The sequence below is a fragment of the Balearica regulorum genome, chromosome 2 (genome assembly GCF_011004875.1).
Source record: "Balearica regulorum gibbericeps isolate bBalReg1 chromosome 2, bBalReg1.pri, whole genome shotgun sequence".
NCBI lineage: Eukaryota > Metazoa > Chordata > Aves > Gruiformes > Gruidae > Balearica > Balearica regulorum.
In genome coordinates, this window is record NC_046185.1 from 87,734,491 (window position 1) to 87,761,525 (window position 27,035).

The window sequence follows — 27,035 nt, forward strand, 5'->3', positions numbered from 1 at the left end:
GAAGTATTTTGGCATTGCATTTGTTGGAGTTGAGATCAAGGATGGAATAAACCAGGGCAAGATGTGGGCCAGATGCAAGGCATGAGATTTTAGTATCAAGAAAATAGGAAAAAGGCAACTATGAAGGCAGAAGGTAGGCAGTAGACAATTGTTAAGAGGATTCATCTTCCATCTTCCATCTGAAAGTGGTGAGAAGATTTAAATTTTGCTGTCCTCTGAACAAAAGCAGACAAAAATTGTTTCTTGAAAGGAGAACTTAGTCTATCTTTACATTCCTACTCTATTCTTGTCTCAAAGAAAATACATGTAACTATATGCAGAGATACTGAGTTATGGTAGAGGAAATACATTTGGGAGGGACAGAGAATAGCAAGACGCTGCACAAGGCTGCCATAGGTTTGCATAGACATCCCAATTCTGAATATTTAGCAAAACCTTAATGTTTCTGTCTCTGTACTACTACTAAATAAAAACATGTCAAATTTGGTACGTTCAAAACGCTGATTGCTGGTACACTGAAAATCTAAATGGAGACTCGGCTTTGAAAAACGTAAATGTTCTCTAACTTAAGTCTTTTCTCCTAACACTGAGGCCTAAGTACTGCTGGGGGTTTCTTTGCCTTCCACCCACCTGCTGTTTAGGTGCTGCATGATATGGTTCATGAAATGAACCTTCTACATTAGACTTACTAGGAAATTCTGCTAATGCATTGCCACGTGTTACCACAACACAATGTGCAGGTACATAAATGAAGGGAACCTTTGGCAGCAGGCTGGCCAACTTGGTGAGGCGAGCTTTAAACTGAAAGACTCAGGGGGGTGGGGTCCAAAGTGGCAATGCTCATGCTGTCACATCCAACTGGGGAATAAGCCAGGCCAAGCAGAGCAGCGACAAAGGTTCCTTAGCTGCCACTCAAGACAAGAACCAGAAGACCAACCACCTCAAGGGTGTGTACGGCTATGGTGGACCCTCTCGGAACCCTCCAAGGAAACTTCGATGCTCTATTACCTCTCTGAAATGCCTGTGCACCAATGGACACAGCATGGGGAATAAACAGGAAGAACTGCAGATCTGTGTGCAGTCACAGGGCCATGATCTCATCGTAATTACAGACACACGGTGGGATAGCTCACATGACTGGAATGCTGTCATGGATAGCTATGTACTTTTTAGGAAAGGCAGGCCAGCAAGGTGAGGTGGTGGAGTTGCTCTTTATGTGAGAGAGCAACTGGAACATATCAAGCTCTGCCTAGGGGTGGATGAAGAATGAGTTGAGAGCTTATGGGTAAGAATTAAGGGGCAGATTAATATGGGTGACACTGTTGTGGGTGTTTACTAGAGGCCACCTGATCAGGAAGTTAATGAGGCCTTCTGCAGACAGCTGGAAGTAGCCTCACAGTCACAGGCCCTGGTTCTCATGGGGGACTTCAACCATCCTGGTATTTGCTGGAAAAGCAACACAGCCAGGCACACACAGTCCAGGAGGTTCCTGCAGAGCACTGATGATAACTTTTTGACACAGGTGGTGGAGGAGCCCACGAGGAAAGAGGTGCTACTGGACCTTGTACTAACAAACAAGGATTGGTTGGGGATGTGAAGGTTGGGAGCAGCCTGTACTGTCCCACTCCGTAAGGGTGAGGTTAGTTTTTTAATTCTTTGTGCGGTAATCAGGAGTAACAACAATTACTCTAGACGTTCAAATAAATCACAAATTTACTTAAAACTCAGCAGAACTACAAAAGATAGCGTCTTGGCAAAACTTGTAATGATATTACCCGAAAATGAAGTTAGAGACAAAGAGACTGGTGGAGAGGAAAAGAGAGAGAGAAAGAAAGGGAGGAAAAGAGAAAAGATATCACCATCCTTGGATCCAGCCATGTTCTCTGCTCGTAATGGTAGTCCTCAGGCGGTGGGTGCGTGCCAAAAACTTACACTTCCCCTTTTTAAAACCCAATGTGCCCATCCCATAGGCATCACTGAGCTGGTGCAGTATGTGCTCAGGAATGTTCTAAAAATGAGTTGGTGGGTTGTGAGGGTCTTGGGCGTCTCACAGTCCCTCCCTTCAGGGTTGACCAAGTGATGACCTTTCGCAGGCATGCATGCGCGGGAGACAGATGGTCTTTTGTCTACATGTTTCAGGAACAGGGGAGTGGGCTCACAAGACAGTTATCTTGCCTCGGCAGGTTCTGTTCGTTTGTCCTTACTTATGTCAAAATGGATGTTTATGACACTTATCGGTTTATCCCTGCTTGTGTAAAGATGGATGTTTGCAACATTCACTTGTTACTGGAGCTCTACACAGCCTTGACTGCAGTCACCATGAGATAGTGGAGTTCAGGATCCTGCGTGGAAGAACCAAGGCAGTAAGTAGGATTAAAACCTTGGACATCAGGAGAGCTAACTTTGGCCTCTTCAAAGACCTGCTTGGGAGAATCACATGGGTTAGGGCTGTAGAAGGTAGGGGGGTCCAAGAGAGCTGGTCAATATTCAAGCACCACTTCCTCCTAGCTCAAGATCGGTGCATTCTGAAGAGTAAGAAATCAAGCAAAGGAGGCAAGAGACCTGCATGGATGAGCAAGGAGCTCCTGGAAAATCTCAAAGGGAAGAAGGAAGTTGACAAAATGTGGAAAAAGGAACTGGCCACTTGGGAGGAATATAGGAACGTTGTCACAATATGCAGGGGTGCAACAAGGAAGGCTAAGGCCCACTTGGAATTAAATTGGGCAAGGGATGTCAAGGACAACAAGAAGAGCTTCTTCAAGTACATCAGCAGCAAAAGGAAGACTAGAGAAAATGGGGTCCTGCTGCAGAATGAGGTGGGTGCCCTGGTGACAGAGAATAGAGAGAAGGTGGAGTTACTGAATGCCTTCTTTGCTTTGGTCTTTACTGCTAAGGCTGGCCCTCAGGAATCCCAGACCCTGGAGGTAGGACAGAAAGTCTGGAGAAAGGAAGACTTTCCCTTGGTCGAGGAGAATAGAGTTAGAGAACGTCTAGGCAAACTTGACACCCACAGATCCATGGGCTTCGATGGGATGCACCCATGAGTGCTCAGGGAGCTGGCAGATGTTATTGCTGTGCCACTCTTCATCATCTTTGAAATGTCATGGAGAACAGCAGAGGTGCCTGAGGACTGGAAGAAAGCCAATGCCAGTCTTCAAAAAGGGCAAGAAGGAGGACCCAGGAAACTACAAGCCAATCAGCCTCACCTCCATCCCTGGAAAGGTGATGGAACAGCTGATTCTAGGGCTCATCTCTAAGTATGTGAAGGAAAATAAGGTTATTGGGAGTGGTTAGCATGGATTCATGAAGGGGGAATCATGCCTGACCAATCTGATAGCTTTCTATGATGGCATGACTGGCCGGGTAGATGAGGGGAGAGCAGTGGATGTTGTCTACCTCGACTTCAGTAAGGCTTCTGACACTGTCTCTCACAACATCCTCATAGGCAAGCTTAGGAAGTGTGAGTTAGATGAGTGGACAGTGAGGTGGATTGAGAACTGGCTGAACAGCAGGGCTCAGAGGGTTTGATAAAGCAGTGCAATCTAATTGGAGGCCTATAGCTAGCAGTGTGCCTCAGGGGTCAGTGTTGGGTCCGGTCTTATTCAACATATTCATCAATAACATGGATGAAGGGACACAAACTGGAACACAGGGAGTTCCACCTGAATGTGAGGAAAAGCTTCTTCCCTTTGAGGGTGACAAAGCACTGCACCAGGCTGCCCAGAGAGGTTGTGGAATCTCCTTCTCTGGAGATATTCAAAACCCTCCTGGACACGATCCTGTGCAACCTGCTCTAGGTGATCCTGCTTTAGCAGGGGGGTTAGACTAGATTATCTCCAGAGGTTCCTTCCAACCCCTACCATTCTGTGATTCTGTGAAAAGGAAATGCTGCAATTCTGTTCTATCAACTACTTCTTTTACAATCTCTCTGTGGTAAAATTAACTAATCTATAGAAGATTCCAACTGAAAAAACAAATCAAGGGCACCACAGGAAAGACATCGGAAAAAAAACCCCATACACTGACGGAGCCTGGTATCAGCAAAAATGATTGACCAATATCTGTTCTCTAATTAGTAACTTCTTGTTGACAGAAAATTTGTAATTTCAAATGCTAATTTGTAAATCTTACTTTCTAGTCTGTCCAGTTCCTTCACCTAGTTTAGTGTTCACTTTAAAACACTGCTATTATCAGATTTTGTCACTCATGCAAAATAAAATACTTTTTGAGTTCTCTACAGATCTTTATATTACCAAGCAATAAGGAATGCTGCACAAGGAATTTTCATTGTCTATTATACATTTCTAATCAAGAATTTAAATGTGAATTTGCATTTATGTTATTAGAAATACATTAGTCTATGAGTAGTATCTTTGCTCAGTATTTTAATGTTTCATAGGCCAAAAAAGTTTGCAATTACTCTTTAATATTCTCCATTAAAGCAGAAGGTACTTAAAATATGTATAAATTATGTCAACAATATATGCTAAAAGCAACATTCCACAAGAATATATAATTTATTTTTTTATCTAAATGCAGGTATTTGTGTATATCACTACATTAGTAAATGTCACATGTGTTCCCAACTATAGATTTTTCATGGTTAAATTGGGACTTAAAATAACTACACAGAAACCAAATGTTACATTTGAGAGACCATTTTATTCCTCACTATATGATGGCACAAACTGGAAAGAGGCTAAAGATGTAATATTTAAATCCAGATTTAGAAATAAATCAAATTCATTGAAAGTATTGGCAAGTTGCAGTGTGTCTCATAAGAAAGGCAGATTATTTCCTTTGAGAACTTGAATCCCAGCTGAAATTTTACCTTGTAAAGGTAAAATTCTGTAGTTTCAATATGACATTCCATTTCAGGACTTTTTCCTATCACAATATTTTAGTCTATAAGCTGTTAAAAATCAGAAATTGTTTTAAAGAAAGAGTATTTTCCAGTAGGAAATGAGGCAGTAGACTGGAATTAAGTTTTGAAACTTCAGCTTGACATCTAAAATATAGAAGATACTATTAAAAAAAAAGGAGAAGGCAACTTTTGACTTAAGACAAAATGAGACAGAGTCCTTAGTGATTAGAATGAACCAGATGGAAACAGCGATCAGAAATTAGAAGTTTTTGTAGTTCTTAAGAGTGCATAAACACACTCTTGCTAGAGGCATTAAGAGGCACAAACCACCTTTTGTTCCTTATATTACCAAAGGACAGGAAATTAATGACAGCTTTTGCAATCCTGAATTTTCAATGATGGAGGGGAAAGAATAGGGAAAAATTAAGAATTTGTCACATTGTAAACTTAATAATGGTTGCCCCAGCAGGTGACTGGAAAGAGCAAAGCTTCTGCAAGGTGTTACATTCAGATGAAGGAGGATTATGATTAAAAGCAAAACACACCAGTGCATTTATAAAATGGGTATTAGAATGCCTGAAAATAGAAGAAATAATAGGGTCAAGCTATCATATTTTTGACTCCTATGTGACTTCCCTAATTTACAACATTCACCCTTTATTACTATACAAAACTATACAGTAACACATTTTTAAAGTGTACTAGCTGATTTTCAAATTTTCGTTAATGTTTTCTGTCCAAAGCTTTCTAAAAAACATACTGCCCAATAAGTTTCAAAACTCTTAATGAAATAAAACATCAGGGCAACAAAGGTGATTGAGGGATCAGAGCATGTCATATGGTCCATAAGTATTAGTAATACTGTTAAAGTTGCTATACATACAGTTTCTACCCCTCTTCTCAGTGTTATGCTCATGGTTTCCCTGGTCACCTGGGGTCAGAGGTTTAAATTCTTTGGGGACAGGCGTGTGAGGGTTGTCGTGACAAATTTTCAGGCTCTGTACTTCTTCATACAGAGGAACATGATGTTGATGGTTATTTCATCTTCCACACTACTAATATTGATGGTTTCTTCTTTCACACTTCCTGCACTGTTACTTCCTCCTAGGATACTGAACTTTACCATCTCGTGATCATTGTAGCCAAGGCTGCCTCCAGCTTTGACATATCTGAACAAAAGACAAAACTAAAACCACCTCCCCCCCTCCCCACATCTTCTTCCCGGATTCAGCTTCAATCCTTCATTCCTGACTGCTCTACCTCCTCTCTCAAGCGACACAGGAAAATGAGGGGCTACGGTCATCCCGTATCAGCTCCTCTCTGCTCCTCCTTCCTCCTCACGCTACCCCCTGCTCCAGCCTGGGGCCTTCCCACGGGCTGCAGGGAAAAACCTGCCCCACCAGGGTCTCTCCTGGGGCTGCAGGGGCACCTCAGCGGGGGCGCCTGGAGCCCCTCCTGCCCTCCTCCCGCCCTCCCCTCGGGGCTCGCAGGGCTCTTTCTCACCCCGTTTCCCTCAGCCCTGGCTGCCGGGCAGCGCTTTGCCCTTTCTTACCCAGGCTTTCCCCGAGGCGCCCGCCCGTGGCTGAGGGGCTCAGCTGTGCCCTGCGGTGGGGCCCTTGGAGCCGGCTGCTCCACACAAGGGCTGCACCTGCAGGCCCCATCAGCCTACACCTTACCACCTAGTCTCAATGTATTGCCAGGGTCAACCCACCACACTCAATGTCACATATTTTTCACCGTAACTACACTGATAACACTGAAAAATGAATTGTTTCATCTCAGTCCCTTAGATCTGATCGTTTATGGTTTGGGGGGGTTTCTTATACCTCTTGTATCATCCCCTATTTTTCTGCAGTTCATGCTGGAGGAGAAAAAGGAAGGAAAGAAAAAAAAAAAAAACCACTAAGTTAAATGCCTGGATAGCCACATGTGAGCATACAAGTTTCTACAAAACTATCCAAGTGGAGGTCACCTCTGATCCTTCAGAGGCTCAGCATTAGCACCAGAGAGAAATTTGAACTGACTTAGGTACACAAAACTATTATAAAGGTATTTAAACACACGTTTATATACAAATGTAAGACTATTAGAACTGGTTTGATGTGTTGCACCTTACAAGTTATGCTATTTAGCAGGAGTTCAGGAAACTGGAAAATTATGCAGGAATTATCACTGATGAAGAAAAATGGAATAGTAGGTCCCAAGAGGAAGAAAACAGTCATTTAATACCTAGTAGACCTTCAGACAGGCATGAGGCATAGCCTGTTTTCCATGTCCGCAAAGAATGACACATGAACTAATGGGCTTAAACTGCAGGAAGGAAGGTTCAGATTTGCCATTCAGAAAGTTTCCCATTTAGCAATAGCGGTGCAGTGGAATGGATTGTAAAAGGGGTTGTCCTCCATTACAAGGGTTTTTAAAAAATGAACTAAATCTTTGTGTGCCTGGAATGGCAGAAATAATGGTAAAACATTCTTTTAAAAAAGTGATGAACTAATTGAACCTTGGGGCCTCCTCCAGCGCTACTGTTTTACAGCTATGTAAATAAAGTTATCCTATAATACCAAAACCTTTTTCAGAAAAGAAAATGTTTATGTGCATAATTAGTAAGGCATAGGAAAGCCTGGTTTGAATTTTAATTAATATAGTGCACCTTTCTTAGGGGGGGATTATTTTTTTTTTTTTAACATACTTATTTCTAAGGACAAAATTATTTTTCAGTGATTGAAAAATGGAACTGCTTTCGTATATGGAAATGTGACTAAAACATTTCTTCTTTTCACTGTTTACCTTCTCACAAAATATAAACTTCAGTTACTCCAAGACTAATAATTTTGCCCTTAGAGTTAGGACAAAAAGGTAATAAAAGTTTAAACTTTGAATCAAATAGATTTACTAATTTCCACTTGTTAAAGTCTGAGATGTTCAAAAGAAAGTATAAGTGGTGCCTGTCAGATGAAAGAGATTGAACTTGAACTGAACTTTTCTAGTAAGTAAAGATGAACAACATGAGTTGCATAGGTGAATTTACAAATGATGCTACGGAGAAGTCATCAACTCAGCAGAGCCTTTAATCTGTTTTATAAGTTTTTAATTTATCTGTTGGCATGTTATGAAGTTTTGCTAAAAGTATATATTATGTTCTCTAAAGTCATAAAGAGCAAAACATTAATTCCTGGCAGAGGTTTTTTTTGTAATTAACTTTGAGGGATGGATTGTAATAAAGTGAATCTACATTACTGCTCAGTTTTGCAGCCTGCCAATATAGTTCTTCTTTGGAGATTAAAGATTTTGCTGCCACTTGAGTGAGATTGAAAAAAAAACCACAACAAAACAGAGAAATTGTTAAGGGGTTACATATCGTATTCATAGGTACTGAACAGACATTAAAAAGGGTGCAGCTTTTATTATAACTTTGTAAGTCCACAAAGAGAAAACACGTATATTTTACAGTCTGGTATTCTTTATTTAGTAAAGATGATCAACAGTGTAAACAAAATTCAAATCTTTATTGAATAGCTTCTGCGTGTGAGATACAGAATCTTAGAATGTGAGTCTGTCTGACCTAAAGGACAAACTGTGAGCTCACATAGAATTTAACAGAGATGTCTTCATCTGTTTAACAGAAAATCTTCACATTTATGTACATAATTGTGTTCACTGACTTGTTTTCCACACTTTAATGCAGCTGAAAGTATCTTATTAGGAATGACTTGCCTTATTCTCAGATTGTTTGCCTTTTTCATTGCACCTGCTATATATTATTACATTATTTTATTATTGTATTATTGTATTATCATGTTATATTACATTATTATTTTATTATTATTCCATATCATATTATATAATCATGGGATCTGGTTTATGATGCTGCTTTATCATGACACTAACTTCTCATCCTACCTGTTCTTCTTGGTGTTGAGTAAAATCCCAGAGGTTAATTTTATACTTGCTTCATGCTTTGCTGTATTTAACTCAGATGTTACTCCCCTGTCCATTCTAATCAAATGTATTTTTTAACCATAATTTAAAAATACACCCTGTTGGAACTGCTGCATGTGCATGTATTGTTGAAATAGACTGTTGCATCATATTTAAAATGTTCTAACCTTATTTGTTAAACTTATCAAGTAAGACTACTTAACTGCCTTCCTCCATATTGCACAAATACATTCTGCTGTGCTCAGTATGCGTTGTTCATCATTAGTACTCCTTATTACGTGCAATGAACATAATCACAAAGAGCTGAGTGAATGAGAATATTGAGTAATTTGGAATGATAGCCTTTTTAAAGGTCAATGTCTTGTAACAGAAATGACTTGGAACAAGATTTTATATTGGTGTCTTCCACCAAATTCAGATTTACTTTCTCTTTTTTTTACTGTAGCTGATGTAAACTTGTGCATCACAGTAACTTGCAGCTCCATACTGATTCCCTGCTGATGTTGAAACCAGCAGTCTTACATATAAATTGTACTTTTTTATTACTCAGAAATCTTTCGTCTTCTTCAAGTTCTTAAGATCATCTGGTGGTAACCTAAACAAGGCAAAAGTCAGATAAATTTTTATTTCTAATCTGGATGTATCTGCTGTGAAATAAGTAAGAAATGTGAGAATTTGACAGTTCTCTGGCCATGCTTGTCTTTACCTCTGTACCCATGGAAGTAAGATTGAAAAAACAGGGGCAGATATGTAGCTGTAATTCTGTTGAGGATAACCATTTAATGCTTGGGATATTCCTTCATAGTATGTGGCCTAGTTTAAACATACTCTATATTTCCAGAACCGTGGAAAAGTATTCCAGAACAATACATAATTGGTCCCAATGTGTCTAATCCTTCATCACCTTGTATATTCTGAAGTCCTTTATCCGTGTAAAGTAAAAGTAAGGTACAGGTGTGATGGTGTCTGCTGACTTAGTTCTGCAATGATTGCGTGAGGTATAAAGCAACAGAGAATATGATGTGCTGTGAAACAGATATAAAGGTGCCAAAAAAGTATCTTCAACCAGAAATACTGTTGAATAACTGATAATTCTACTGCATGCTGTTGAACATTATAGACTACTTAGGAGGTACTGTGGAACTATATGGAGTCTCTGAAACTAAGGAAAACTTCTTATTTTTTCTTTTCAGAAGTGATTAGTTTTTATTATGCTTTAAGCTTAATCAATGAGCTAAAAAACAATATATTTTTCAATGGATAGGACATTTTAAATTAAACTGGAATTAGAAGTTAATATACTCATTTATAACTATATATGTCCTTAATTTATTTATCTTTTCATATACTTCCATGTAAAATCCTGATCTTGGTAATATTTAGTTTGGAATTTTTGGTACATTTCTCTTCTTTCTCTTGGCCACGTAAGATAGATAGAGAAGAATTGCCTTTAAAAAGATGGAATCTTCAGGACTAACTTGACGTGTTTGGTCAATTATGCTGCTCTTGCATTTGACAATTATATGGATTTATGCATAGTCATCCAAACCTGTAAATCCAGCATGTTTGCTTTTTTGTAATATATCAACTTGTAGGAGTTTACAGGACATGGTTTCTTCCCCTCTTTTTAATCATAATGCTGAAATGTATTGCTGGGAAAAATGTGGGTTTCTTGGTAACCTGCATGTAATTATTTGCTGTTAACCCAGCAGGCTTAGAATATCTGAGAGTTATCCTGCAGGAAAGTAATTGGCCCAGAAGGTTTTCCTTTTATAAAAGGGAGAGGATTGGCTCCAGGAAACAATATGATGCTCTCATTTCTAGACTTGTCAGGAGAGCAATGCTCTAGGCAAATATCATTAAAAGCATGATTTGAATGAAAATTATATTCTTTGATTGATCCAAATCCTAAAGAACTTCCTAGGAATTGGAGCCTTGTTTTTGTAAAGCTACAGATACTTCTGTCACATTTGGAAACGTAGTATGTCTGACTGTTAAAATGATCAGAAGTTTTTAAAGTCCGTCTTAAAAAAGCTTTTAAGAAACATGTCTGTATTACTCACTTGAAAGGGTCATACAGTGTTATGATGATGGCACAGCAGTGGGTATGCAAATTTGACAAAAAGTGAAACGTTTCCTCCTAAGCAATGTATTTGCTTTCTCTCTTTTGAGACCTTAACAGAAGATTAACAGAAAGGTGAGTTGCAGTGTGCTCTTCTTAGGAGCTCAAGTAATTTGCACCCCATACAACTTGAGGGATACCCATAGTCTAAGCTGAAGTCTTACAGAAGAAGTTCTGTGCATGCTGTTAAAAATTTAAGGCCAAAGTCCATGGTCTCTGTCGAGTGATCTGACATTAAAAAAAAGGCAGGGCTTCAGGAACATCTTTCTGATAAATTCTTCTAAGGATGTCTCATTTCTAAAGTTTAATACCCACTGCCTGGTTTGTAAGAAGAAGAAATGAAAGTAGAGGAAAAGAAATGAAAATAGCAGGAATCTTCCCAGGTGAAATGGCACCCAACTTCCCCCTTTAACTTTGTTGATTTTTCAATATGTGTGTTCATATGCATTTTCTTTTTGAGAGTGTGAGTATATAAAAGCATTCCAACTTATCAAGATGAAAAGTAACATTTTTGATCAAAGTCTGGTAAGCAAGGGGAAAATATAAAAGGAATGTAAATGATTGCCTTTAATCAATCATTTAATATGGTGCTGTCACACAAAATTTTATTTCTTTGCAAAAACAAAGGTAGGAATTGTCTGAAACTTCACTTTTTGTGATTGTTAATGAGTAGTTCCATCCCCATTTTTGTTCAAAAGTTTTACAAATAAAAATGTGTAAGTCCACTAGTCAAGTATTTACAAGCTATTTCTGGATTTTGTTTCAGACATACTGGTATTTACTCCATTAGTGCTTACTGTGATAGCACCATTCAGTTCTTTCAGGGAAGACTGCAGCTTCAGTAGTTTGATATTGCCATATTTCTCATTGAGATTCCTGCAACATGTCCAGAAGTATTCAAAACAGCCTTCTGAGCAGCTGGAAAGTCAGCAAACATTTGGACAGGAGTGGTTTTTTTCCAGAGCAGCCATACTTTGTGAAGTGGAAAACATGTTCAGAGGCATTAGACTAGAAAAGAAAAGCTTTGGTCAGAAAAAACCTCATGAACTTTCTATTTCAAACAGATACTCTAAATGGGGGAGGGGAAGAAAAATTAAAAAAAATTCTTCTGTATTGAGACAACAAGGTTTATAGGACATTCTGTCTTCTTTATTATGCTCCTTTAAAACTTTAAAAGCAGTTCAGTGTTCTCCACTACATTCCTCTTTTCATGTACATCATTCCTGCCTGCATGCCTCACATCTGCTTCTTTCATTGCTGAAGTAAGTAAGTTCAGTACAATAGTGATTAGGAACAAGTCACATTTGCATAGCAAAAATAGTGGACTTCTGTTTTTAACCAACATAGCCTTTTAAATGTTAAATACAGATCTCGCCATTCTTGATGTCATTCAGCATTGACTAAATACCTCCAGAAGGAAGGAATTGTTCAATAGCTGTCAGATTAGCAAACTTCAGTGACAAAGGCAGGGAAAATCTGGCCCAGTTTGTGTACCTTACAGCTGCAATTAGTCAGATGTGTGTGTATGAGTGTGTGTGCTTGTGTAGATATGTAAGATATCTTGTGAAGAGACATTTCAGCTTAATTCTGTTAAGTCATCATAATCACAACAATTTTATAATTTAATGAAGGTAGAGGAATGTTTCACGATCGGTACGTGAAATAGCATTCTATGGAAAGTGTATGATGAAGACACAAGTGGCAAAACCATTGCTTCCTGTGTATACAAGTATTCTTTCAGATCACAAACAATTTGATTTAAGTCCTCCATGAATGCACCTTCTGCTTGCAAGTGCAGCTTTTTCCTGATTCATGTTTGGATGTTAAATATGTGTGTATATAACTTGACAGTTAAAGAACTACTTCATGAAACAGTATGCTATGATTCAGCCTGCAACTTTCATTCTTCTCAGATGGACAGATAAAACCTAGGATATACAAAAGTATGGGCATCTGTAAGTTATTTTTCTTTTGACTTCTTTACTAATGTGCACTTTGTAAGACATAAAAATATTACTTTTGGGGCTTGTTTGGGGGGAAATAACATGTTAACATGACAAGGGGTTTTTTTCAGGCAATAGTCCCAAAATAGTTTAGCCACTAAACTTATTTAGATAATTTAACTTTAAAAAGTAACCTTTAAAGGCTGATGGATTAAAATATGTTATTTTATTTGATTCACTCAATAATCTATATTCTCCTAATTTTAACATGTTTTAGGATAGCAAATGATAATTAATAATTACAGTCTTCATTAAAAAAATAAGAATCATAGAATCACAGAATGGTTTGAGTTAGAAGGAATCTCTAAAGTTCAATCCCAGTCCCCCATGAGCAGGGACATCTTTCACTAGATCTGATTGCTCAAAGCCCTATCCAACCTGGCCTTGAACACTTCTAATGATGGGGCATCCACAAATTCTCTGGGCAACCTGTTCCACTGTCTCACCACACTCATCATAAAAAGTATCCCTCCATCTTTCTTTTAAGTGTCCTTTAAGTACTGAAAACCCACAATAATGTATCTTTAGAGCCTTCTCTTCCCCGGAACAACCCCAACTCTCTCAACTTTCCTTCATAGGAGAGGTGCTCCAGCCCTCTGATCATTTTTGTGGCCCTCCTGTGGACCTGCTTTAAGAAGTCCATGTCTTTCTTGTATTGGGGACCCCAGAGCTGGACGCAGTACTCCAAGTGGGATCTCATGAGAGCAGAATAGAGAGGGGAGAATCACCTCCCTCGACCTGCTGGTCACGCTTCTTTTTATGCAGTCTGGGATACGGTTGTCTTTCTGGGCTACAAACGCATGTCCAATATTTTGTCCGCCAGTAGCCCCAAATCCTTCTCCACAGTGGTGCTCTCAATCTGTTCATCCCCCAGTCTGTAGTGATACTGGGTATTGCCCCGACACAGGTACAGGACTTTGCACCTGGCCTTGCTGAACTTTGTGAGGTTCACATGGGACCATTCCTCAAGTCTGTAAGGTCCCTCTGAATGGCATCCCTTCACTCTGGTGAATCAACTGCACCACAGCTTGGTGTTGTCTGCAGACTTGCCAAGGGTGCACTCAATCCCACTGTCTATCTCTTTAATAAAGATATTAAATAGTACTGGTCCCAGTACAGACCCTTGAGGGACACCACTTGTTACTGGTTCCCACTTGGACATTGAGCCATTGACTGTAACTCTTTAGATGCAGCCATCCAGCCAATTCCTAACAGTCCAACCATCAAACCCATATCTCTCCAATATAGCAACAAGAGTGTTGAGGGGAACCATATCAAAGGCGTTGCAGAAGTCTAGGTAGATGACATTTGTAGCTCTTCCCTTGCCCACTGATGCAGTCACTCCATTGTAGAAGGCCCCTAGGTTGGTCAGGCACAATTTGCCCTTAGTGAAGCCATGTTGGCTGTCTCTAATCACCTCCTTGCCTTCCATATGTTTTGACATATCTTCCAGAAGGATCTGCTCCATGATGTTACTGGGCACAGAGGTGAGGTAGTTCCCAGGGTCCTCCTTTCTACCCTTTTCAAAAATGAGTGTAATGTTTCCCTTTTTCCAGTCACTGGGGGCTTTGCCTGATTGCCACAACTTTTAAAATATGATGGAGAGTGGCTTGGCAACTACACCAGCCAGTTCCCTCGGGACCCTGGGATGCATCTTACTGGGCCCCATGGACTTGTGTATGCTCAAGTTCCTCATGCGGTCTTGAACCTGATCTTCTCCTATGATGAAAGGGACTTCATCCTGTCTTGAGTTTCAGGGGCCTGGGAGATGTGGGAAGAGAGGTTGCCAGTGAGGACTGAGGCAAAAAAAGGTTGGTGAGTACCAATGTCTTCTCCATGTTGGTTGTCACCAGCTCTCCTGCCTTATTTACCAAGGGAGTACATTTTCTTTAATCTTCCTTTTCTGGCCAACAGACCTGTAAAAACCGTTCTTATTTTTCCTATCCCTTACCAAATTCAGCTCCAACTGCACCTTAGCTTTCCTAATCCCATCCTTACACATCCAGGAAATGTCCCTATATTCTTCCCAGGATATACATCCCTGATTCCACTGCCTGTGCGTTTCCTTCTTACAGTTTAGTTTGACCAGGAGGTCCTTACTTAGCCATGCCAGTAAGGCCTTCCTTGCCTGATTTTTTATATATGGGAATGAAGAGCTCTTGCGCTCTAAGACAAATGTTCTTAAAAAGCTGCCAGTTCTGTTCAGTTCCTTTGTCCCTGAGAGCAGTTTCCTAGGGGATCCCATCCATGAATTCCTTAAAGAACTGAAATGTTGTGCTGTGTGCTATTATTGATGTAAAATATTGGTAGATGGCCATATCTTGTAGATATAAAAAATTGCTATTTTCAGAAGGCAAAACAGCCACACTTAAAAGCTGGCAGTGAGCAAATGAGACAGCCGTCAACCCTCTCCTTTGGTTAGCCAGAAATTCTAGAGAAATTCTTCCCTACTCCTGCTGGCCACACCATTTCTGGTACAAGCCAGCCAGGATGCTGTTGGCCTTCTTGGCCACCTGGGGACACTACTGGCTCATGTTCAGCTGGCTGTCAACCAACACTCCCAGGTCCTTTTCTGCCAGGCAGCTTTGCAGCCGGTGTTCCGCAAGCCAGTAGCATTGCATGGGGTTGTTGTGACCCAAGTGCAGGACCCAGCACTGAGCCTTGTTGAATCTCATACAGTTGGCCTGGGCACCTAGATCCAGCCTGTCTAGATTCCTCTGTAGAACCTTCCTGTCCTCAAGCAGATCAACACTCCCGTCCAACTTGGTGTCATCTGCAAACTTACTGAGGGTGCACTTGATCTCCTTGCCCAGATCATTGATAAAGATATTAAACAGAACTGGACACAGTACTGAGCCCTGGGGAACACCACTTGTGACTGGCCACCAGCTGGATTGAACTCCATTCACCACAACTCTTTGGGTCCAGCCATCCACCCATTTTTTTTACCCAGTGAAATGTACACCCATGCAAGCCATGAGCAGCCAGTTTCTCCAAGAGAATGCTGTGGGAAATGGTGTCAAAGGCTTTACTAAAGTCCAGGTAGAGAACATCCACAGCCTTTCCCTTATCCACTGAGCCTGTCACCTTGTCACAGAAGGAGATCAGGTTGGTCAAGCAGGACCTGCCTTTCATAAACCCATGCTGACTCTGCCTGATCACCTGGTTGTCCTCTATGTGCCATGTGATGGCATTTGAGATGATTGGCTCCATAACCTTGCCCAGCACCGAGGTCAGGCTGACAGGCCTGTAGTTCCCCGGATCCTTTTCCGGCCCTTCTTGTAGGTGGGCATCACATTGACTAACCTTCAGTCAACTGGGACCTCCCCAGTTAGCCAGGACTGCTGATAAATGATGGAAAGTGGTTTGGTGAGCATTTCCATCAGTTCCCTCAATACCCTTGGGTGGATCCCATCTGGCCTCACAGCATCTAAGTCGTGTAGCAGGTTGCTAACCATTTTCCCTTGGATTATGGGGGGGCTTCATTCTGCTCCCCATCCCTGTCTTCCAGCTCAAGGGTCTGGGTACCCAGAGAACAACTGGTCTTGCTATTAAAGATGGAGGCAAAGAAGGCATTAGGTACCTCAGCCTTTTCCTCATCCTTTGTCTCTGTGTATCACCCTGCATCCAATAAACGATTCTCCTTAGCCCTCCTTTTGTTGCTAATGTATTTATAGAAACATTCTTTATTGTCTTTTACAGCAGTAGCCAGCTTAATTTCTAGTTGGGCTTTGGCCCTTCTGATTTTCTCCCTGCATAACCTCATGATATCCTTGTACTCCTCCTGAGTTGCCTTTCCCTTCTTCCAAAGGCCATAAACTCTCCTTTTTTTCCTGAGTTCCAGCCAAAGCTCTCTGTTCCGCCAGGCCAGTGTTCTTCCCCAACAGCTAGTCTTTTGGCACATGCGGATGGCCTGCTCCTATGCCTTTAAGATTTCCTTCTTGAAGACTGTCCAGCCTTCCTGGACTTGCCCTTCAGGACTGCCTTCCAAGGAACTCTATCAACCAGTCTCCTAAACAAGCCAAAGTCTGCCCTCCGAAAGTCCGAGTTGGTAGTTCTGCTGATCCTCCTCCTTACTTCTCCAAGAATCGAAAAATCTGTCATTTCAAGATCACTATGCTCAAGACAGCCTCCAACCGTCACATCACCCACAAGTCCCTCTCTGTTCACAAACAACAGGTCTAGTGGGGCACCTTCCCTAGTTGTCTCACTCACTAGCTGTGTCGGGAAGTTACTTTCCACACACTCCAGGAACCTCTTAGACTGTTTCCTCTCCCCTGTATTGTATTTCCAGCAGACATCTGGTAAATTGAAGTCCCCTACAAGAACAAGCACTAATGATCATGAGACTTCTCCCAGCTGCTTATAGAATATTTTGTCTGCCTGGTTGGGTGGTCTGTAACAGACTCCCACCATGGTACCTGCCTTGTTGGCCTTCCCCCTGATTCTTACCCATAAACAGTCAACTCAGTTTCATTACAAGGGGTTTAATTTTGCTCAGACAAATGGGAAAATCACAGCACTCACCGTACCATACTTACTCTCAGAGCAATGTAAGGCCTGTTTTCCAACATTTTGTTAATTAATATTTAACGGACAAAACTGCAGTATGAGTTTTTGAGTAACCATTAGATCCAGAAGATGTGAAGAAGTTTAGCAGAGACTGAAAAAGCCATTGCTACCACATTGTTATGACTCTGAAACTAGGAAATGACTGTTCAGTTTTAAACATAATGAAGATTTTACTGGTTAACAAAACATGCTAAAAAATGACTGGAGTGAGAATAAAACTCTCAGTATGCATTGGTTTAATTATAGTGTAATAACATCTTAGTGCACTGTCTGTTAGACATGTATTTTAAGATGTGGCATTTAAAGTATGGGCTTTTTATTCAAAGCAAAGTATTGTTCATAATATAACTGCTATCCTTCGCAAACTTTTGGCTATGCATGAGATCATGCGTAAAATGTGGGGTGTTTTTTGTACAGCTTATTGAATCATGACTAGAAAGGTTCAATAGGTCTCTTGAAGGTGAACTGAAAGAGAAAAATGGAAATTTAGATAAACCCAAATTCCACTTACTATCATGAATTAATCAGGATTGGGAGGGGAATGTAATGCAAATTGAACTAAGCTCCCCCCCCCCCCCCCCCCCCCCCCCCCCCCCCCCCGCCAAATGGATGAATACCTTCTAATCTAAAGCATGATTTTCTAAAGGTAATCCTATTACTACATCACCATTATAGCCGGTATGAGTTGCAGTATGTCTTTAAAGCATTGGGATGTCTTTCCTACAGCTTGAGGTATGATGAAGGTGTCACTGGAGGCTGAGTCACTTTCAAGACATTTATGAGATCTTACTTCCCTATTAGATGTTTCTTGAGAACATGATCTTGGAGTTTTGCAACTGAAAACCCTAAGCTGAGGTCCGTAATTCTTGTTGTGACCTTCTTAGTGAACTATTTTAGTTTTACAGTGATTTAAAGAAATAGTAAAAATTCTGCTGAATATGGACTTACTTTATGCATCATTTAATGGAGAATGATTGGTTCTGGAGGTACTTTCTGATAAGTAAACCAAGTAGCATATGCAAATTATCTTGAAGGACTTCTTTAAAACTGGAGTTAGATGAAATAAAGCCATGTCTTCCTGCTTATTCTGCTGCTATAAATAAATTACTTCAGTGTGAGTGAGGGAAGAAGTACCTTCATTGTGTGAGCAACTAAATTAATCATAGATAATAGAAAGGCTTTTCCCATTGTTCATTCACAGCTTGTCTGAAGAAGACATGTTCAATTACTAAACACAAGAACAACTACACAAAAAGTAAACTGTACATATGCAGAAGAGTAAAAAGAGGAAGCCTTATTCAGACATTCCCTTTACACAATGCTAGTGAATTGGAACTTTATATGTTGACAACTATTTTTCTCATGACAGTTATTCTTTAAAATCTGAAATTAGGATCATGGGACCTATCCTCAAACTGTGTCATTAACACCCCTCAAAATCAAGACTTTTGTTCCCCTTACCACTTCCTTTTCTACTCTTCTGCTTGAATTTAATATCCAGTGAGTGTAAGTATTTTCCTCTCTTTTTGGAAAGGATAGGCATGATATTTGTTTAACCTCCAGTCTCACGCATTGCAGTTGACTAATAAAACTTGTTTAGATATACCAAGTCCTTGTTTAAATGAGAGTATTTCAGCTTGATTTGAGACTTGGTGGATGCTATGGCAAAAAAGAGTGTCGTTGTGGTCCTCTGACAACTGCCTATGAAACTGATAGTGTGAATGGGGGAAAACGACATTCAGGAAGCTGGATATTTCTAATTATATCTATTAAATGGATATGTTGAATTTCTAACTTCTCCAGGAACTGCTGGGGGCTGCCCAGTGGGTCAGGGCAGGGCCTGGCAGCCAGGGCCTGTCCCACCGCCCCAGCCAGGAGCAGGGCTGCCCAGGGTCACCGGAGCAGCCCCAGCTCTGGGCAATGGTCACCTCCCTGGGGATGGGGACAGAGCTGTGTGCACATCAGCGGGTAGGAGGTGCAGGCCCAGCCAGGCTGCGACATGGCAGCAGCCACTGCTCAGGACAGGCACTGTGGCAGAGCCTCGGCCGGGAGCAGCTGCTGGGCCTGGAGACCAGCCCTGGTGGCCGTCTCCCCATGGCACTGCTGGAGCCTCTCCCCATTGCCACCAGCAAAGTGGCCTGATGGAAGCTGTGTATATGGATATGTATATACAAAAATAACTATGTATAATTCACATAACTATCACTCATATATGCATATATGTGTGTGTGTGCGCGTGCATCTAAATACAGTTATATGAATTTCATGGTACAAGAAAGTCTGCTGTCACTGTGATGACCGCCTGATGATTTTGTGTATTGCTACTGCAGCTTCTTGCTTATGGAGTGAGTTACAGTGTGGAACTTCAGGCCAAGGTTAAAGTTCTTCATTAGGTATGAGACACAGAGGACACCTTCTGTAAGTTATGATACATGTTGGTAGGTGAGAAATTGATTTTCTGATTAATTTTAGTTTATTCATAACTCTAAATTGGGATTTTCTATAAGTGTGCTCAGTGTCCTAAATTTGCTCTGTAGGCTTTAGTAATAACTTTTTTCTTTTTTGCACTTTCTATGTAATGAAAATACACTATAATTTTTCATGTGGTTTGCAGACTACATTTCAAAAACATTTGAAATATACTTTTATATCTTTTCAAAATATCTGGCATTCCTGACAAAATGCATTGTTGTTCATGTGATCGATATCACAGAGTGTTAGGAGAGCTATTCACTCCTAGACTGATACAGATTTCTAAACTGCCTGTTGCTTCTAATCTTTTGTTTCTTGAATTTTTCTTCAGTGCCTCCACCTTTCTCTGCATAGAGATTAGGCAAAATATTTAATTAATTATACAGGAATTGCATAATCTTGCTGTATTTGCCTCAGAATTCGGATGCCAGAATTGTTCGTGTGGGAAGTAAAACATTTTTGGCCTTTTTCCCAGAGTATGCCATTTGATGCTTACAATACATGGAATTTTTAAAGTGAATACTTCTACTTCAGTTACGACTGTAGGCAGTAGGTGAAACAAATGCTTAAATCTATTCTGGTCTGCAAATATTGATCTGACTAAAAGACACTTTCTTTAGTAGTAGAAACTTCCTCATTCTTTTACCTCCTTCAATACAATGTTCAAGAATCTTTTCCACTAACATGATGTTTTTATAGATTGTTCTTCACTGTTTGTAAGTCTGCAAATCTAACATTGTTTGATATCAGGATGCTCTAGCTTGCCAAACTAATGGACAGCTCAGTCAACTAAAGTGAAGTTCTATCTTTCCTTCAATTTCCTTGTATCCTTGTATTATATGTTTTAGTATTCTTATACAGAATTGTTATGCTTCTATGGTTATATAGAACATACATTCGCCTAAATGTTTCTAGTGGTTTTTCAAACTCTGATCTGCAAGATTTTATAATTAAAACTATTTCTAGATCTTAGCATAGAGTTTTATATAAAATCAGTCAAAAATATTAACAAGGGCAGGCTCTCCTCTTTGATTCAACTGTAATTGCCCTAAATTCTTCTGCAAGGATATTTTCATCTTGCAAGAATCTCAGCAAGTTACCACAGCTCTTTCTTGGTTTTTATAATTACCACCTATTGCAATTTCAGAATATTCTTGAAGCGTAACAGTGGTTATTTATACTAGAATGTTACATGAAGACCTCATTTCAGACCAAGTTTTACTGCTAAGTGCTATATCGAAGTATACGAGGTTGTTCTTGCTTTGAAAAGGTTGACACAAAAAAAAAAAAAAAAAAGATGCCGCATAGAATAACAAGGATTTCATTTGCAGAAGGTACTCATCATGATCTTTTGCTTGGTTTATTTATTGGACTGTTTTAGTTCTTTTTTCATTTTGAACAAAATGAGAATAATTTACTTGTAAGACTGCAATACTGCACCACAGCTGCATGTTTATATTTTTGAGATGACTGGAACAAAATACAAGCAGTGTATTGCTTTTAATTTTCCAACCACCTGTATTCCAGCACTATAACATGCACTTTGGAATCTTGTGTCCTCAGAGTACATTAGATAAAGGCCAGTAATCATTGTCAAGAGCTAAATATTTATAAACAGCATAAAGCTTTTTGCAATCTCAACAAATCTAAAATAAATTTCCTATAATGCAAAAGTGCTCCCTCCAGATGCTTTCAGATTACAATAAACAAAATGCATTAGCTTAAAAAATACAGGCTTCGTTTCCTCTCTTGCTTTTGTAAATAATTGGGTTGTACATACAAAGCTTATAGAATGTTGTGTTATATAATATAATTTTTTCTTTTTTTTTAGAGAACTTAGATCATTTATGACCTAGATGTAAAATTACGTTTCAAAAGTGCTTTTTTTTTGCTTTCTTTTATTTTTCTTTTTAAATGATAGTGACGTCTTTGAAAGAAAGCGAGGTATTTGGTTTTTAAAGTTTCCTTTACCCGTGCTGCTTGCAAAGATCATAATCAAGACAAGATAATCCTCCATTTGGCATCCTGATAGTTTCCATTATAATTGACTGACAGAGCTTTACAGTGCTATTGCATACTACTAAAATGAGGATCAAATCATTTTCTCATTCTGAAAAAAAAGTGCAAAAGAGGGTCAGATCTTCCTGAAAGTTTCATGGTATTGTGCACTTGAGAAGGATAAGCTTCAAATATTTTCTCTAGGGAGAAGCTTGTAAAAAATAAATCAGCATGTAACTCTTGGAAATGTTGGCAGTATAAGTATTTATTTTTCCCTTCCTGTTCCAAATGCCTTTAGATTACAACCATAAAGATAATGAAAAGAAGGTAATGAAAAGACTGCTTTAATTTTGGTCATCTTCATGTGCCCACTTGCGAGATGACGAGTGCATGGTATTATCCCATACTGAATTAAGCACACAAGTCAGAATGGAAATGGAAACACAAGTCAGTGAATAATTCTTGGGTACAGTTTATTTAATGATCCTCTTTGTGGTGCAGTGAAAAGTCTTTTGCCTGTGTTTGTTCCTTAAACTCTATCCATGTTGAGCTAGGAAATAACACTCATTTGGAATTGTGAAGGTTTCCCTCTTCAAGTGCAGGAATGTGCTATTTCTCTCTCTGAATAGATTCTGAGAAATGTAACCATCTCCAGTTGAGCAAAGTTTTCCTATCTGCTGTTCAGCAGGACTTTTAGCCCAAGGTAATAACAAGTTATGTTTCGAAGATTTTGGTTTTGCTTAATTTCAGTCGTAGATTCAGCAAGATCCAGTTTTCAACTGCAAGCTAATTTTAGAGTTATGGTGAGTTAATTCTGTGCGAACAGTTTTTATTAACATAATTTTCATTTTTTATTCTTTTTGTTCTGTTTAATAGTGTATTTGGTTTATGTGGCAAGGTGTTGTAGTGGAGGTGCTACAGGTGTGGCTTCTGTGAGAAGCTGCTAGAAGCTTCCCCCATGTCCAATAGAGCCAATGCCAGCCGGCTGCAAGACAGACCCACTGCTGGCCAAGGCTGACCCCATCAGCATCAGCGGTAGCACCTCTGGGATAACATCATTAAAATGGGCGAAAAAAAACCCTGCAGTGGAACAGCAGCCAGAGAGAGAGGAGTGAGAATATGTGAGAGGAACAACTCTGCAGACACCTAGGTCAATGAAGAAGATGTAGGAGATGCTCCAGGCGCCAGAGCACAGATTCCCCTGCAGCCCCTGGAGAAGACCATGCTGAGGCAGGCTGTCCCCCTGCAGCCCATGGATGTTAACAGTGGAGCGGATATCCCCTGCAGCCTGTGGAGGACCCCACACTGGAGCAGGTGGATGCACCTGAAGGAGGCTGTGACCCCGTGGGAAGCCCACACTGGAGCAGGCTCCTTGCAGGACCTATGGCCCCATGGAGAGAAGAGCCCATGCTGGAGCAGTCTGTTCCTGAAGGTCTGCACCCCATGGAAGGGACCCACGCTGGAGCAGTTCATGAAGAACTGCAGCCCGTGGGAAGGACTCACATTGGAGAAGTTGGTGGAGGACTGTCTGCTGAGGGAGGGACCCCACACTGGAACAGGGGCGGAGTGTGAGGAGTCCTCCCCCTGAGGAGGAAGGAGCGGCAGAGACAACGTGTGATGAACTGACCACAATCCCCATTCCCCGTCCCCCTGTGTCACTGGAGGGAGGCAGTAGAGAAATATGGGAGTAAAGTTAGCCTGGGAAGAAAGGAGTGGTAGGAGGAAGGTGTATTTAAGATATGGTTTTATTTCTCACTATGCTACTCTGATTTGATTGGTGATGAATTAAATTAATTTTTGCCCAAGTTGAGTCTATTCTGCCCATGACAGTCATTGGTGAGTGATCTCTCCCTGTCCTTGTCTTGACCTACGAGTCTTTTGTTATATTTTCTCTCCCCTGTCCAGCTGAGGAGGGCAGTGACAGAGCAGCTTTGGGGGGCACCTGGCCTCCAACCAGGATCAACCCACCACAAATAATTGCTTCCTAGGTATGAGCCTTGAAGCCAGTACTACAAAAGGAAACAATAGTGTAAGCACATGCTTAAAGAATACACATTATTGGAAATCTTCAGCTGAAAATTAAATGTGACTTCATACATTAGAGTTTTATATAAACCACAAATCATTCCCCTCCTCCCTCTCCCCCCCCAATGAGTAAATTAATTGTGGAATGGGATTCTGTTGACTGTAAAGATGGTTGTAATCATTGGGTAGCTTGAAACGAGTTGAACATGTAAAGGATCAAACTCAGAAAAAAATTGCTTTTAATTCTACTGCATTCCCTTCAACAAATTGCAGTAATTTGCTTTGAACGTGACTGTACTTACAACACGGTTAACAGTAAAAGATCCTTATTCATTCTGAAGAAGGAACCCTACAAACCACAGTGTGAGAAGAGGTAAAATGTCCTGCCCAGCCTCAGCTAGAAGGAGTTACATTAATGAACTATTGCTTTCCTGGAGACTAGACAGCTGTACAGAGAAGCCTGGCTAAGCATGTGCTTAACTAAGAGTGTGAACAGAAATAGATGGTGTATCAACATACTGGAAATGAGTTTGTAAACATGAAATGCAGTGAAGGCTGACCAGTTCAGAGTGAAGCCAGAAACACAAGTTTTCTTCATCTAACCAAGGAAAGTGTAGTTGGTCTTTTAGCTCAACCTGTTTCTTTTAAAAGTCAGCAAGATTAATGAATTAAATAGTCTTCCATTTTGCCAGTGACAGAAGTTTATACATTCTCCATTCCTCCCCACCTGTCCATTAGAGCATCCTGGAATATATTGTTTTGAGGCCTATTGCTGTCCATTATTGTTGACCATGTTGCTTAAAATGCATAGCCACAGATTCATTGATCTTGTACATAAGGCTTGAAATAACCACATTTTGCTCTGTAATATATGCACTTTCACTTATTGTGTTATTAATAGAAAAGAAAAGCATGCCAGAACTTTAAGAGTGCTTGAAGTAAAGCAAAGACAAATTCTTAACAACAATATTTTAGCCGCAAAGTATGTTGACATTAACATTTATAGGTAACAACAATGTGGCAAAAACTAGTCCTTTACCAGTGTGAATACGAGCAGTCATTTTCCACTGCAAGTTGAATATGCTGTGCAAGACTTTGTCTGTTACATCACTTCTATCAGTGCTACATCAAGAACAGACAATAAATCTCCTTGCAGAGTTTTATCAATGCAGTCACCAGTCTTCTGTACTTTTTGTTGCAGAGGTCAGAAAAGTCACACAGCCCTTCCTCCATTGCTACTATTCCTTCCCAGTGGGTCGTATTGGAGCAGACACTCCTGAGCACTTCTTTTAATTTCATACTAGCATATGATATATGTATGTCACTGCAAAGATAAGCAGTCTTATTTCTGATTTTTTTGCAAATGCATAATAAATAATTTGGCATGAAAACTTCTCAATAGTTTATGCAAAAGGCCTGGGTCAGTAAACAAATGTTATGAAAAATCTCTCAAATGGGAGCAATGGAATGGTGGACAGGGAATACTGGCTTTAAAGTATGACTTGTTAATCTATTTTAACTATTTCCCAAGGAAAATGAATCAGAAGGTGAATTTAGACAAGAGTTACTACTCTCAAACACCTTCCTGTTGGAAGGTACCATAGAGGAAGAGACTAACACTACAGTATAATCATTTTTGAAGTTCATAGAAACATAGAATCACAGAATGGTTTGGGTTGGAACGGACCTCAAAGATCATCTAGTTCCAACCCCCCCTGCAATGGGCAGGGACACCCTCCACTAGACCACGGTGCCCACAGCCCCATCCAACCTGGCCTTAAACACTTCCAGGGATGGGGCATCCACGACCTCTCTGGGCAACCTGTTCCAGTGTCTCACCACCCTCACAGTAAAAAATTTTCCTAATATCTAATCTAAATCTACCCTCTTTTATTTTACAGCCATTACTCCTTGTTCTGTCACTCCATGCCCTTGTAACCAGTCCCTCTCCAGCTTTCCTGTAGGCCCCTTCAGGTACTGGAAGGCTGCTGTAAGGTCTCCCTGGAGCCTCCTCTTCTCCAGGCTGAACAATCCCAACTCTCCCAGCCTGTCTTCATAGGAGAGGTGCTCCAGCTCTCTCATCATCTTTGTGACCCTCTTCTGGACTCGCTGCAACAGGTCCATCAGTGATGCAGATGTGTTTCAAAATGAATGCTGTTTAACCACTTACTGTATTGCAAATGAATTTTGACTCCATACAAACAAAGAAGATATTGAGAATTTTCACCTGCTTTGACACATTTTGAGCTACTATCAAAATATTCCAGCTTAGCATGGCATGCACACTTTAATGTGACCTTTAGTATACAGTTACAGATTAATGTATCTGATGGTGAAAATGTTTTACAAAACCATGTATAATAGTGTAGGTATTAGTAGAATACATCAGCTATTATTTCTATGGTGCTTGAGTTTATCAAACAAATCAGTTTATGTACAACACTATGAATTATTTAACTACAAGTACCTCTATGTCAAAGCACATGCAAGAGCTTTTTGCATACACAAGTTGGCCTTGAAAACAAGATCATAGTTATTTCAAGGATCAATCCAAACCAGCAGTGTTGTACTGAAGCTAGTATACACAGGAGTCATTAACCTGTGCTTATCATGGATTTACATGTGTATAGTCCCATAATTGCAGTTAGTAGTGATTGCAGGCAAAACCTACTTGGAGTGTGAGAAGGGCTGACTTTATGTAGTACTTTTTTGTTCAAAAGTATGCACATTTTACTTATTTTCTGCATGGTTTCTGCAAGCATTTTCAGTTAATGCTCTGGAGATAATGTAAAGGAACAGGGTAAATGTAAAGCAAATACAGGGTTTGATGGGACAATGTTTGACAAGTTCTGTTCTCATTGTAGATACTGTTGTTTTAACAGGATTGTTAATTTCAACCTCACCAATTAATGTTCCCTGCCTTTTCCCTTGGTAATGCACTTAAGTACAGGAGAATATTACTCTGTATACTTTTCGCAAGTCAAATTGTTCATTGGAACAGAAGGGGATTTAAATTCTAAATCACCTCTATTTGTAT